We start from the raw sequence: 10,284 nt of genomic DNA on the forward strand, positions 1-10,284 counted from the left end.
TGCCCTCTCCCCGTACCCCCTGAGTCCTCTATCATAAAGAGAGCAGCGCTGAACTATCTGTCTCGTTGATGTCCCTCAGACTGTCCTTGATCGGACTTTGCTGGCTTTACCTTTACACTATATACTTAGGCTTGTATACACTGGAATTTAGAAGGATGAGGGGGGATCTTATTGAAACATATAAGATAATTAGGGGATTGGACACGTTAGAGGCAGGAAACATGTTCCCAATGTTGGGGGAGTCCAGAACAAGGGGCCACAGTTTAAGAATAAGGGGTAGGCCATTTAGAACGGAGATGAGGAAGAACTTTTTCAGTCAGAGAGTGGTGAAGGTGTGGAATTCTCTGCCTCAGAAGGCAGTGGAGGCCAGTTCGTTGGATGCTTTCAAGAGAGAGCTGGATAGAGCTCTTAAGGATAGCGGAGTGAGGGGGTATGGGGAGAAGGCAGGAACGGGGTACTGATTGAGAGTGATCAGCCGTGATCGCATTGAATGGCGGTGCTGGCTCGAAGGGCTGAATGGCCTACTCCTGCACCTATTGTCTATTGTCTATTGTCTAAACGTTATTCCCTTGACCAGAACCAGGGGCCACAGTTTAAGAATAAGGGGTCGGCCATTTAGAACGGAGATGAGGAAAACCTTTTTCAACCAGAGAGTTGTGAATCTGTGGAATTCTCTGCCTCAGAAGGCAGTGGGGGCCAACTCACTGGATGCATTCAAGAGAGAGCTAGATAGCGCTCTTAAAGACAGCGGAGTCAGGGGGTATGGGGAGAAGGCAGGAGCGGGGTACTGATTCATCATCATCATCATATACAGCCGGAAACAGGCCTTTTCGGCCCACCAAGTCCGTGCCGCCCAGCGATCCCCGTACATTAACACTATCCTACACCCACTAGGGACAATTTTTACATTTACCCAGCCAATTAACCTACATAACCTACATGTGGATGATAAGCCATAATCACATTGAATGGTGGTGCTGGCTCGAAGGGCCGAATGGCCTCCTCCTGCACCTATTTGTCTATCGACCGTTGGCTCGATAACTGCAGATGCTGGTACAAATCGCAGGTATTTATTCACAAAATGCTGGAGCAACTCAGCGGGTCAGGCAGCATCTCGGGAGAGAAGGAATGGGCGACGTTTCGGGGTCGAGACCCTTCTTCAGACTCGATTGTAATCGCGTGTTGTCTTTCCGCTGACTGGTTGGCACGCAAACAAAAGCTTTTCACTGTGCCTCGCTCGGCGCCAGGGGACAATATCATATCATATCATATATATACAGCCGGAAACAGGCCTTTTCCGCCCACCAAGTCCGTGCCGCCCAGCGATCCCCGCACATTAACACTATCCTACCCCCACTAGGGACAATTTTCACATTTACCCAGCCAATTAACCTACATACCTGTACGTCTTTGGAGCGTGGGAGGAAACCGAAGATCTTCGGAGAAAACCCACGCAGGTCACGGGGAGAACGTACAAACTCCTTACAGTGCAGCACCCGTAGTCAGGATCGAACCTGAGTCTCCGGCGCTGCATTCGCTGTAAAGCAGCAACTCTACCGTGCCGCGCTACCGTGCCGCCCTCTGAACTGGACTGAGAACAATCGCACACAACTGGCTTGTCGCAGTCCCGTACACTTTATTGAAATTTTGATCGTATTTACATAGGCGCATATCCGAGGAGCGACGAGCACGTTACAGAGACGTACGCAATTGCATTGAAACACCTCGCCGCCGTTCAGACGGGAGGAAAGATGACAACGGCACGATTCACGCATCGATCAACGTTCCACTTCCCCCAGCGGCGAAACTTGTGGACATCGTCCGCGGTTGATTATTCCCAGCGAGACTTTATCGAGAGCGGGTCTGGTGGGTGAGGATTCGACGGCAGCTTTATGAATTTTATATCGTAAAGACAGCAGTGCTGAACTATCCGTCTCGTTGATGTCCCTCAGACTGTACTTGATCGGACTTTGCTGGCTTTACCTTTGCACTAAACGGTTATTCCCTTGCCCAGGACCAGGGGTCACACAATGTAAAATTCTTAAGGGGTTGGACAGGCTAGATGCGGGAAGATTGTTCCCGACGTTGTGGAAGTCCAGAACAAGGGGGTCACAGCTTAAGGATAAGGGGGAAGTCTTTTAGGAAGTCTCCAAATTTGAGGAAGGATGTTCTTGCTATGGAGGGCGTGCAGCGTAGGTTCACTAGGTTAATTCCCGGAATGGCGGGACTGTCGTATGTTGAAAGGCTGGAGCGACTGGGCTTGTATACACTGGAATTTAGAAGGATGAGGGGGGATCTTATTGAAACATATAAGATAATTAGGGGATTGGACACATTAGAGGCAGGAAACATGTTCCCAATGTTGGGGGAGTCCAGAACAAGGGGCCACAGTTTAAGAATAAGGGGTAGGCCATTTAGAACGTAGATGAGGAAGAACTTTTTCAGTCAGAGAGTGGTGAAGGTGTGGAATTCTCTGCCTCAGAAGGATGCAGTTCGTTGGATGCTTTCAAGAGAGAGCTGGATAGAGCTCTTAAGGATAGCGGAGTGAGGGGGTATGGGGAGAAGGCAGGAACGGGGTACTGATTGAGAGTGATCAGCCATGATCGCATTGAATGGCGGTGCTGGCTTGAAGGGCTGAATGGCCTCCTCCTGCACCTATTGTCTATTGAGATGAGAAAGTTTTTTTTCACACAGAGAGTGGTGAGTCTGTGGAATTCTCTGCCACAGAAGGTAGTTGAGGCCAGTTCATTGGCTACATTTAAGAGGGAGTTAGATGTGGCCCCTTGTGGCTATAGGGATCAGGGGGTACGGAGAGAAGGCAGGTACGGGATACTGAGTTGGATGTTCGGCCATGATCACAATGAATGGCGGTGCGTACAGGCTCGAAGGGCCGAATGGCCTCCTCCTGCACCTATTTTCTATGTCTCGAATTTCGTCGTCGAATTTCGCCGCGGTTTAATTCCGGTGGTTGGGGGGGGTTATTTAAAAGCAGGGGGAGCTCTCAGTTTAAAATAAAAACACAGCAGGCAACGGCAGCTTTAGAGAAATAAAACTCGTGAACATGATCCGTTCAGTAGGCGATGATTCCATTCTGAAGAGCGCGGAGAATCAATTACGTGAGGCAGCAGACATGATCACTAATGAAGGTGGGATTGGGGGGGGGGGGGGGGGTTGGGGAGGAGAGGTATTTTCCTTCTCAAGCCACATTGCGTGTAAGCTTCAGGTCCCAAATATACGCTTTTTTTCCCCCCCTCTTCTCGACGTAAAAGCCCGGTTAACCTAAAAACAAAAGGACAGAGTGTAAATTCCACGAAAACGTTGGATCATTCTCCTAAACCTTTCTCTGCACCGAAGATGGCAGATGCTTTCAAGAGAGAGCTAGACAGAGCTCTTAATGATAGCGGAGTCTGGGGGTATGGGGAGAGGGCAGGAACGGGGTACTGATTGTGGATGATCAGCCATGATCACATTCAATGGCGGTGAAGGGACGAATGGCCTCCTCCTGCACCTATTGTCTGTTGTCTATTGTATGTGCCTATTGTCTATTGTTTGTGTCTAGTGTTTATTGTCTGTGTCTATTGTCTATTGTATATTGTCTGTGTCTATTGTCTGTTGTCTATTGTATGTGTCTATTGTTTATTGTATGTGTCTATTGTATATTGTCTGTTGTCTATTGTCTATTGCCTGTGTCTGTTGTCTATTGTCTGTTGTCTATTGTATGTGTCTATTGTCTATTGTATAACATATAACATATAACATATAACAACTACAGCATGGAAACAGGCCTGTCCGGCCCTACCAGTCCACGCCGACCATTCTCCCTGACCTAGTCTCATCTACCTGCACTCAGACCATAACCCTCCAATCCCCTCCTATCCATATACCTATCCAATTTACTCTTAAATAATATATATGTCTATTGCCTGTGTCTATTGCCTGTGTCTATTGCATGTGTCTATTGCCTGTGTCTATTGCCTGTGTCTATTGCCTGTGTCTATTGCCTGTGTCTGTTGTCTATGGTCTGTTGTCTATTGTATGTGCCTATTGTCTATTGCCTGTGTCTATTGTCTATTGTCTATTGTATGTGTCTAGTGTTTATTGTATGTGTCTATTGTCTATTGTATGTGTCTAGTGTTTATTGTATGTGTCTATTGTCTATTGTATATTGTCTGTGTCTATTGTATATTGCCTGTGTCTGTTGTCTATTGTCTGTTGTCTATTGTATGTGCCTATTGTCTGTGTCTATTGGCTGTGTCTATTGTCTGTTGTCTATGTCTATTGCTGTGTCTGTTGTCTATTGTCTGTTGTCTGTGTCTATTGTCTGTTGTCTATTGTCTGTTGTCTATTGTCTGTTTCTGTTGCTGTTGTCTGTTGTCTGATGTCTGTTGTCTATTGTCTATTGTCTGTGTCTATTGCCTGTGTCTTGTCTATGGTCTGTTGTCTATTGTCTGTGTCTATTGTCTGTGTCTATTGCCTGTGTCTTGTCTATGGTCTGTTGTCTATTGTCTGTGTCTATTGTCTGTGTCTATTGCCTGTGTCTTGTCTATGGTCTATTGTCTATTGTCTGTGTCTATTGTCTGTCTTGTCTATTGCCTGTTGTCTATTGTATGTGTCTATTGTCTATTGTATGTGTCTATTGTCTATGGTCTGTTGTCTATTGTATGTGCCTATTGTCTATTGCCTGTGTCTATTGTCTGTTGTCTGTGTCTATTGCCTGTGTCTTGTCTATGGTCTGTCGTCTATTGTGTCTGTTGTCTATTGTCTGTTGTCTGTTGTCTATTGTCTATTGTCTGTGTCTATTGTCTGTGTCTATTGTTTGTTTATGTCTATTGTCTGTGTCTATTGTCTGTGTCTATTGTATGTGTCTATTGTCTGTTGCCTATTGTATGTGTCTATTGTCTGTTGTCTATTGTCTATTGTCTGTTGTCTATTGTCTGTTGTCTATTGTCTAGTGTCGGTGTCTATTGTCTATTGCGCTAGGTCCATACCTCTGTAGCAGACGAAGGGGAACTTGAAGTCGCAGGGCACGTCCTTCCAGCGGCCGTTCAGTATGATGACACAGACCGACATGCTGCCGTAGTCCATCGGGTAGAAGTTGTCCCAGTTGGAGTAGATGAACTCGTCCCCGTTGGCCCACATCCAGCTGTATTCGGACTGGTGCCTGTTGAAGAGGCCGATCCAAGCGGGCAGGTCGCTCTGCAGGATCTGGGCCACCAGAGCGTTCTCCTCCAGCGACTGGATGCTGACCAGGTCGGAGTGCTCGACGCGGCAGAAGGTCTGGGCATCCACCCAGGTCTTCTCGTGGCGGACGAAGACGTTGTCCTTTGTATAGGACACGGATATGGGCCCTTGGGGGAGAAGGTTCGACAAGGTGCTTTCAAATGCTTTCCCCCTCTCTCTCTCTCTCTCTCCATCTCCTCCTCCCTTCCCGGTTCTCCCACCCAGTCTTACCGTCTCCGACTACATCCCCCCCCCCGACTCTCAGTCTGAAGAAGGGGCTCGACCCGAAACGTCGCCTGTTCCTTCTCTCCAGAGATGCTGCCCGACCCACTGAGTTACCCCGGCATCTTGTGTCTACCTGAGGTTTGATAAGGTCCCGGCAGGCAAGGGATGGACACAGCACAAGGGCGGAAACTCACTCTGGATCACATGGATGAAGGAATGAATGAAGGAGTGAATGAATGGATGAATAAATGAATAAATGAATGAATGAATAAATTATTGAATTATTGAATGAATGAATAAATGAATGAATAAATTATTGAATGAATGAATGAATGAATGAATGAATGAATGAATAAATTATTGAATGAATGAATGAATGAATAAATGAATGAATAAATAATGAATGAATGAATGAATGAATGAATGAATGAGGTAGTAAATGAGTGAGTGAATGAGTGAATGTCGTGTGTGAATGAGTGAGTGAATGACGGAGTGAGTGTGCGAATGAGCGAATGGATGAATGAGTGACTGTGAGTGTGTGTGGGTGACTGTGTGAGTGTATGAGTGAGTGAGTGGGTGAGTGAGTGTGAGTGAGTGTGAATGAGGGAGTGAGTGTGGGTAAATGTATAAGTGAGTGGGTGAAAATGAATAAGTGAGTGGGTGAGTGAGGTATGAGTGAGTGTGAGTGTGTGAGTGCGTGTGAGTGAGTGAGGTGTGAGTGAGAGTGAGTGTGTGGGTGTGAGTGAGTGAGTGTGTGTGAGTGAGTGGGTGAGTGAGAGTGTGTGGGTGAGTGAGAGTGAGAGTGAGTGTGAATGAGTGAGTGTGAGTGTGAGAGAGTGGGTGAGTGAGTGTGAATGAGTGAGTGAGTGTGAGTGTGAGAGAGTGGGTGAGTGAGGTGTGACTGAGTGAGTGTGAGTGAATGTGACTGAATGAGTGTGTGTGAGTAAGTATGAGTGGGTGAGTGAATGAATGAGTGTGAGTGAGTGAGTGTGGGTGAGTGAGTGTGAGTGTGTGTAAGTGAGTGAGGTGTGAGTGAGAGTGAGTGTGTGGGTGTGAGTGAGTGAGTGTGTGTGAGTGAGTGGGTGAGTGAGAGTGTGTGGGTGAGTGAGAGTGAGTGAGTGAGTGTGAATGAGTGAGTGTGAGTGTGAGAGAGTGGGTGAGTGAGTGTGAATGAGTGAGTGAGTGTGAGTGTGAGAGAGTGGGTGAGTGAGGTGTGACTGAGTGAGTGTGAGTGAATGTGACTGAATGAGTGTGTGTGAGTAAGTATGAGTGGGTGAGAATGAATGAGTGTGAGTGAGTGAGTGTGGGTGAGTGAGTGTGAGTGTGTGTAAGTGAGTGTGAATGAGAGAGAATGAGTGTGGGTAAATGAATAAGTGAGTATGAGTGAATATGAGTGAGTGTGAGTGAGTGAGTGTGGGTATGAGTGAGTGAGTGAGAGTGTGTGGGTGTGAGTGTATGGGTATGAGTGAGTGAGTGAGTGTGAGTGAGTGAGTGTGAGTGAATGAGTGTGAGTGAGTGTGTAGGTGTGAGAGAGTGAGTGTGGGTGTGAGTGAGGGTGAGTGAGTGAGTGTGTGTGGATGAATATGAGTGAGTGTGAGTGAGTGAGTGAGTGTGTGTAGGTGTGAGAGAGTGAGTGTGGGTGTGTGTGTGGGTGAGTGAGTGAGTGTGTGTGGGTGTGTGTGTGTGTGGGTGAGTGAGTGAAGTGTGAGTGAGAGAGTGAGTAAGTGTGTGTGAGTGAGAGTGAGTGTGTGTGGATGAATGTGAGGGAGTGTGTGTGAGTGAGTGAAATGTGAGTGAGAGTGCGTGAGTGAGTGTGTGTGAGTGAGAGTGAGTGAGTGTGGGTGAGTGTGAGTAAGTGGGTGAGTGTGTGCGTGAGTGAGTGAGTGTGTGTGGGTGTGTGTGTGGGTGAGTGAGTGAAGTGTGAGTGAGTGAGAGTGAGTGAGTGTGTGTGAGTGACAGTGAGTGTGTGTGTGGATGAATGTGAGTGAGTGTGTGTGAGTGAGTGAAATGTGAGTGAGAGTGCGTGAGTGAGTGTGTGTGAGTGAGAGTGAGTGAGTGTGGGTGAGAGTGAGTAAGTGGGTGAGTGTGTGCGTGAGTGAGTGAGTGAGTGTGGGAGTGCGAGTGGGTGAGTGTGTGCGTGAGTGAGTGAGTGTGGGAGTGCGAGTGGGTGAGTGTGTGAGTGAGTGAGTGTGTGTGAGTGAGTGTGAGTGAGTATGAGTGAGTGAGTGTGTGGGTGTGAGTGAGTGTGGGTGAGAGTGAGTGAGTGAGTGTGGGTGAGTGAGAGTGTGCGTGAGTGGGTGGGTGTGAGTGAGTGAAGTGTGAGTGAGTCGAGAGTGAATGTGTGTGAGTGAGAGTGAGTGTGTGTGTGGATGAATGTGAGTGAGTGAGTGAGGTGTGAGTGAGAGTGAGTGTGGGTATGAGTGAGTGAGTGAGAGTGAGTGAGAGTGGGTGAGTGAGTGTGTGGGTGTGAGTGACTGAGTGTATGAGTGAGTGAGTGTATGAGTGAGTGTGAGTGAGAGTGAGAGTGTGTGGGTGTGAGTGAGTGTGTGTGAGTGTGACTGAGTGAGTGAGGTGTGAGTGTGTGAGTGAGAGTGAGTGAGAGAGAGTGAGTGTGTGAGAGTGAGTGTGTGTGGATGAATGTGAGTGAGTGTGTGTGAGTGAGTGAAATGTGAGTGAGTGTGAGTGTGTGTGAGTGAGTGAGAGTGAGTGTGGATGAGTGTGAGTGTGTGTGAGTGAGTGAGAGTGAGTGAAGTGTGGGTTAGTGAGTGTGTGTGAGTGAGTATGGGTGGGTGAGAGTGAGTGTGGGTGTGAGTGTGTGAGAGAGTGGGTGGGTGTGTGAGTGAGTGAAGTGTGAGTGAGTTGAGAGTGAGTGTGTGGATGAATGTGAGTGAGTGTGCGTGAGTGTGTGTGAGTGAGTGTGCGCGAGTGAGAGTGAGTGTGTGAGTGTGTGTGAGTGAGTTGAGAGTGAGTGTGTGTGAGTGAGTGTGTGAGAGTGAGTGTGTGTGAGTGAGGGTGTGGGTGTGAGTGAGTGTGTGGGAGTGAGTGAGTGTGAGTGAGTGTGGGTGTGAGTGAAGTGTGGGTTAGTGAGTGTGAGTGAGTATGGGTGTGAGAGTGAGTCAGTGTGTGTGAGTGAGTGAAGTGTGAGTGAGTGTGTGTGAGTGAGTGTGAGTGAGTGAGTGTGTGTGAGTGAGTGGATGAGTGTGAGTGAGTGTGTGAGGTGTGAGTGAGTGGGTTAGTGTGTGAGTGAGTGTGTGGGTGAGTGAGTGAGTGTGGGTGAATTAATAAGTGAATGGTCATCAGGTCATAAGTGATAGGAGCAGAATTAGGCCATTCGGCCCATCAAGTCCACTCCGCCATTCAATCGTGGCTGACCTATCTCTCCCCCTCCTAACCCCATTCTCCTGCCCTCTCCCCACAACCCCTGACCCCCGCACTGATCAACAATCTATCAATCCCTGCCTTAGGAATATCCACTGACTTGTGGCCTCCACGGCCGTCCGTGGCAATGAATCCCACAGATTCACCACCCTGAATGAATGAATATTTTATTGTCACTTGCACCAAGTCACAGTGAAATGGATATGGGCCTTAAAGGTTGGGGGGGGGGGGGGGGGGTTGGCAGGAGAATGGAGCGGAAGTATCCTGGTTTACCCCACAGAAGATGTGTCAGGAAATGCCGGAGTAACTCAGCGGGTCGGGCAGCATCTCTGGAGAGAAGGAATGGGTGACGTTTCGGGTCGAGGCCCTTCTTCAGTCCGAAGAAGGGTCTCGACCCGAAACGTCACCCATTCCTTCTCTCCCCCGAGATGCTGCCCGACCCGCTGAGTTACTCCGGCGTTTTGTGTGGGAAGATGACTGCAGATGCTGGTACAAAATCGAAGGTGTCACAAAATGCTCAGCAGGTCAGGCAGCACCTCGGGAGAGAGGGAATGGGTGACGTTCGAAGAAGGGTCTCGACCCGAAACGTCACCCATTCCTTCTCTCCCCCGAGATGCTGCCCGACCCGCTGAGTTACCGACTCAAACTCACACCCGTTGTGGTGGTGGGCCAGATATCCGACAACGATGAGAAGCAGGAGGTGGCTGATCTGGCACTCTGGTGTCAGGACAATAGCCTCCTCTTGAATGTCACTAAAACAATATTCAACCTCTCCTTGGCAAAGTCCGTGGTCCCGGCATGCTTCAAAAGATCCATCATTGTACCGGTGCCAAAGAATGCCTCTCCAGCGTGTTTAAATGACTACCGACCGGTGGCCCTCACCTCGGTTGTCATGAAATGCTTTGAGAGGCTAGTCAAGAAGCACATCTGCGCCCTCCTTCCTCGCAACATGGACCCACTACAATTCGCATACCGTCCGAACAGGTCCACGGATGATGCGGTCTCCCAGGTTCTACACACCGCTCTCTCTCATCTGGACAGCCAGGGGGGCTATGTGAGGATGCTGTTCATTGACTTTAGTTCAGCTTTCAATACCATAGTCCCCACCAGACTGGCTGAGAAGCTGCTGGGACTGGGGCTTAGCACTCCCCTGTGTTCCTGGGTCCTGGACTTTCTCACCGCCAGGCCCCAAGTGGTCAGGATGGGGGAACACACATCTAGCTTCCTCACCCTGAACATAGGATCCCCCCCAGGGCTGCGTCCTTAGCCCCCTACTGTACTCCCTGTACACACATGATTGTGGGGCCAGGTTCAGCTCAAACTCCATCATCAAGTTTACTGATGACACTGTGGTGGTGGGCTGGATCTCCGACAACGATGAGAAGGCCTACCGGGAGGAGGTGGCTGATCTGGCACTCTGGTGTCAGGACAATAGCCTCCTCTTGAATGTCACAAAAACTA

This window comes from Rhinoraja longicauda, chromosome 19 (assembly GCF_053455715.1).
Source record: "Rhinoraja longicauda isolate Sanriku21f chromosome 19, sRhiLon1.1, whole genome shotgun sequence".
Classification (NCBI taxonomy): Eukaryota; Metazoa; Chordata; class Chondrichthyes; order Rajiformes; family Arhynchobatidae; genus Rhinoraja; species Rhinoraja longicauda.